At 47.3% G+C, this 5,172-nt stretch overlaps 1 long non-coding RNA gene across 1 annotated transcript; it reads left to right on the forward strand.

Annotated features, from left to right (window-relative positions):
• Positions 1 to 341: 341 nt before the first annotated feature.
• On the forward strand, positions 342 to 1,161 carry LOC134479765 (uncharacterized). Its single transcript, XR_015626162.1, has 2 exons — positions 342 to 685; positions 896 to 1,161. It is a non-coding gene; the product is annotated as an uncharacterized LOC134479765 (long non-coding RNA).
• The last annotated feature ends 4,011 nt before the right edge of the window (positions 1,162 to 5,172 follow it).

Here is a 5,172-nt window from a genome sequence, read left to right on the forward strand (position 1 = left end):
TGTCTCAACCTTTCCCTTTCAGTGTGTTGGCCACCATAGTGGCTGCCTTAAGGGAATCCAGTTATTTCTTCCATTCATGACTATAGGGCTTCCTGCCCCCCATTTTCTATACCCTCTAGTGTGGCTCCTGTCAAGTCTGATGTGTTCATACTAAGCAAGGTCAGGTTCCAGAAGTTTCCCTGGGGTGGAGGGGTGGAATGCAGTGTTTGCAGACAAGGCTCTGGCAGCCACAGGTGCCTGCCTCAGTGTGGTTTCTATAGAGATAAGCTGAGGAAAGGCCCCACGCTTTATGTAAAAGGTATGATCTTGGGGTAGGATCACGGGGACTTGCAGGTTGGAGCAAGGAAGAAGGTAGGACAGCGTGACACCCAAAGCCACTTAACCTTGTCCCAGGTCCTCTAATGGCTTACCATTAAATGATCCTGTCTGTAGGTCTCTTGGCTCCTGGGAGACTTTGGAATGGCCTTGAACACAGCTGGTTCTGAGTCACAAGACGTCACCTAGTCTTGAGTCCTGGTGACCCGGAGTCTGGCTTTTCAGAGTGACTGATAAGTTAGGGTGACTCCATCGTCTCTGCCCTTCAGCCCCTGCTGGTCACACCAGCCAGTCTTGGTCTGGTGGTGCAGATCCATGAAGCTGCCCCCTTCGCTTTTATCACATGACCTTCCCAATCCCAGTGATCTCGGTGAGTGTTCTAACCTGTCTCGGCAGTGGAATGTCTGTCTGTGGTCTGTCCGTGCTTCGGCTCCTCAAGTGCTTGGGAGCTCATGGTGCAGTTGTATCTGTGTGCCGTGTGGCACCTGAGGTGTTTGCAGCATTGCTTTAGCACAAAAACCACACCGTTGCTGTGAACATCCCTTACAAAGCTCCCCTAACCCCAGTCTCCTCTTCTCAGCTTGTCCTTGGTTAGGACCGCCCAGGAGCATCTCTAGACATGAGTCCTGCAGTCTGCGGAACAACAGACTCGGCTTGCTCTGAACAGGAAGTAACTTAGATACAGAAGATCAGAAACACTGCTTAACAGGATGGCCTTACAGAAGAGGAGATGCCATTGCTCTCCCAGCCCGCCCTCATGTTCAGCCTGCCACCCACTTACTGTCTTCAACTCCATACCTCACTGCGTGGTTTGAATAAGGAACATGGGTGTCTTTCTGACTGGTCTACCTGGAAATTCTGAGTTCTTCAAGCTTGTCTATGGTTTGTCTAGGATAGAGCCAAATCCTGTGTGTGTGTGTGTGTGTGTGTGTGTGTGTGTGTGTGATATGTTTCTCTATATGTGTATATATGTATGTGAGTGTATGTGTGTGTGTGTCCATGTGTCCCTTTCTCTTTCTGTGTACATATGTGTGTGTCTGTATGTGTATATGTATCTGTATCTGTGTGTGTGTGTATATATGTATGCACACAGGAATGTGCCTGTGTCTTTGTCTGTGTCTGAATGTGTATGTATATGTGTGTGTGTGTCTTTTTCTATGTGTATGTGTATGTATGTGTGTCTATTTTGTATGTTTGTGTGTATGCATATGTATGTGAGTCTGTGTGTCTATGTGTTGGTGCCTTTGTCTGTGTGTGTCTGTGTGTGTCTGTGTGTATGCATATGTATGTGTGTCTGTGTGTCTATGTGTTGGTGCCTTTGTCTGTGTGTGTCTGTGTGTGTCTGTGTGTATATGAGTATGGTGCCCTCAGAGGTCAGAAGAGGGCACCAGATCCTCTGGAGCTGGAGTGATTGAGAGCTGCTCTCCATAGGTGCTGGGAACCAAAATCTGCTCCTCTGAGAGAACAGTACGTTCTCTTAACACAAGCTACCTTTTCTGTTTAAAAAGACAGAAAACATTAACTCCAAGTGCCAACTGTTTTGACCCTCAGTTTCTTATCTGTAAGATGAAATTAAGGATGCCTATAGCCTGGGTGATGGTGGGTGAGGACTACACTCGCAGGAGAGAGTGGTTCATGCTTCCAAGGGGGCCTTGGCAACAGTATTGCGATTCCCTCACTGGGCTATGTATGACTTACAGTGGGGGCAACCAAGTGAACTGGCCTAAGCTGCTTCCCTGTGCTTCAGACGTGCAGCAGTGGTGGACACTGTATAGTGGAAACACATAGCACACCTTGGAAACAATGGAAAGCTTAGCTTATTGGGAGTGGGCAGAGCCCTGTGTGAAGTGGGTGGATCCCTGTGCGAAGTGGGTGCAGCCCTGTGCTGGTTAGTTTTTTTGTCAGCTTGACATAAATTAGTCATTTGCAAAGAGGAAACCTTAATTGATAACTGCGCCCCCAACCCCCACTAGCCACCAGATTGGTCTCTAGGCAAGTCTAGGGTGTTTTCCTGATCAATGATTGACATGGAAGGACACCACTGATGGACAGGGTCACTCCTAGGCAAGTACTCCTAGGTGCTATAAGAAAGCAGGCTGATTAGGTCAATACTCAGCATTCCTCCATGGTCTCTGCTTCAGTTCCTGCCTCCAGGTTCCTGCCTTGAGTTCCTGCCCTGACTACCATCTATGATGGACTGTGATTGGGACATATAAAGCTAAATAACCCTTTCCTTTCCAAGTTGCTTTTGGTCCTAGTCTTCTATCACAGCAATAGAAACCTAACTAAGAAGGCCCTAAGTCAATTGATGGGTGTGAGTTTTGAGGTAAGGTCTGTTCAGGAGGAGTTAAGTCTGGCTGCAGGGAGAGGAGGAACAAGCTACACCCATTGTCCCTTTGTAAATTGGGTTTGACAAAGGCTGTCACTTCGTTCTGCCTCACGTTTCTGATTTTAGGATGTTAACCTATGAGATATTGAGTTCAGTCAGATATTTACCAGTGTGTGTAATCAAAATCATTTGGTCCTGGTAGACAAATACACCTCCTCATGGCTGTATTGTATCTCCACCTCTCAGGATGCCTGGGATTCCCACAAAAGATATATCAAGAGTAAGACAGACTAGAGAGTGACCACTGCACAAAAAAGGCATTCCAGAACTGTGGTGGGCACATCTGGGGCTTTAGGATAACCATGGAGTGTTACAGCAAATCAACGGAATCCAGCTCACAAATGAAGTTCCTGCTTGTAAAGAGGATGCCAGGTAGTTTAAAGAATGAATCAGTGGGAAATTACAGGATTATAAAATGTCATTAACACAAGAGTTTATTGCCCCATTCTTGTTCCTAAGGTGGTTATTCATTCAAAGCATAAGAGTCTCCACCTCCACTTTTAGGAAATGAGTAAGGGTGGACTACGGGTTTCAGCCTTTCCTCCGTGGGCTCATCATCCATACAAGAAGTGAAGTCTCAGAGAAAAAGCAGCAGGGAACATTGCTTTCTGTCTTCCATAAGCAGGTTCCTGGACAGCACATCCATTCCAGCGTCCTCCGGAGCAAAACAAACCCTTACTCACTAGGCTCAGAAGGAGCATCTAGTATACACTCACTGCGTGCTCCAGGTAGGGCTGACCCAGTTGTGTAGCTTCTGAGGTGTGTCCTGAGAGACTTAGCAACACCTCAACATCTGTGAAGCATTTGGTGTTGGATCACCGTGTCCCCAGAGACATACTCATAATGGAGTTATGAGGGTGTCGCCTGTGGCCGGCTTCCCTTATACCAGCTCTGGGTGCTACATCCCCTTCCAGGGTCATTCTACTGAAAGCATGAATATTACCCTGTTTAGTGATTAGCTTACTAATACCTAGCAGTCGTTAAAGGCTTTCCTTTTGGGCTTGGGGGACAGTTGCTCTACCTGGACTCTCCCTGCGGAGCTACTGACTTGCTAGCCCTGGAGCTTGGACATGGCATCCTTCCTGAGTGGTCACTTGCCACACTCTCAATGTGAAGTGTTTGCGGCTAAGGGCATGTTCTAGGACACACATTTAAGTCCAGCAGCAGGTCCTGTTGGAGTCCAGGGACTCCAGGGCTTACATGCCATTTGTCGTTAAGCTCCCCAGACCCACTGGCTGGTGCAGTGACATCCATCAAGCAAATTGATCAAGCTTCAGAGAGCAGGTCAGGACTGTTCCCTGACATGGCATTTGGTGGACTTAATTGTAATTAATGACCGAGAATCCCTTTAAGAATTCATAACTAATTTAAAGAGACATGTAAGGAGGCAGAATCGGTCCAGCCATCTTTAAATGCTTCACGTGTAGCACCTAATTACCAGACGCGCTTTTCCTCTGACACAAGATGGGAAGGAGGATTGAAAGCTGCGCCCAAAACATCTCAACACACTCCCCACAAAGAGGGGGAAGAGATACGCTCCACCAGGGCACAGGAGAAGAAGCTCCAGCCATCTGGGTGCTGGCCCTTCTGCTATCAGAGAGATGGCTTTTTGGGTTGGAGGATGTGGGATGAGGTGGAAGGGTTGTATCTGAAACACACCTTATTCTAAACAAACAGATACCTTATTCTAAAAAGGAGAGACCATTTGAAGGGTAGAAGGAGGAGCAGTGACATCACTCAAATGCTCTGCCAACAAGAAGTATAACCATCAGAGAGTAGGCAATGAAGACTGTAGTTCTGGGCCTTGTGGGCGAAGGACGACCACAAATCCTGTGATAATCTCTGTTGGAGACATATCCATCTGTGTCTCTTCTCATGAGCTCTGACTGTCTCTGTGATCTCTACACTGTGGCTTTCAGACACAGTCCTTGGCAGACTGGTAATTTCCACTTACTGCGGTTTGAATGCAGACTTTGGGCCTGAGCTCCTATACTGTGGGCAGGTTCATTTTACCCACATGGGAGGAATCAAGGCCTGGCTAATAGGCCCTCTGAGCCCCCGCCTAGCAGCACAACCTTCCAGTCAGACAGTGCGTGGTCATCTGTTCATCTGTTCTCTGTGAAACCATGCTCACTGATCACAAGGGCCATTACTACTGGACCCTGCCCAGACCACACATTGATATGTAAAGAAAAAGGCAGCCAATAGCTTGAGTCAGGAGTTGGATGGTGGTTTCTCACACAAGATCAGATGAATAGAAAAATCCTGAGATGAGCAGTGTAGTGAACTTTCTTCGCTTAGCTGCACAGATTCATGATCAAGTAAAAATAAACAAATGGTTCTTATTTACTTAACAAAGAAAGAGTCTTGTCTTAACCAGGGACTCTGTTTGGAATCAGTGCCGGGGGCTCCCTGGTGATTGACAGCATAATAGCTCAGGTAAGCAGCAGGGATAAGAAGTTGTGTGC

The sequence above is a fragment of the Rattus norvegicus genome, chromosome 7 (assembly GCF_021556685.1).
Source record: "Rattus norvegicus strain SHRSP/BbbUtx chromosome 7, alternate assembly SHRSP_T2T, whole genome shotgun sequence".
Lineage (NCBI taxonomy): Eukaryota > Metazoa > Chordata > Mammalia > Rodentia > Muridae > Rattus > Rattus norvegicus.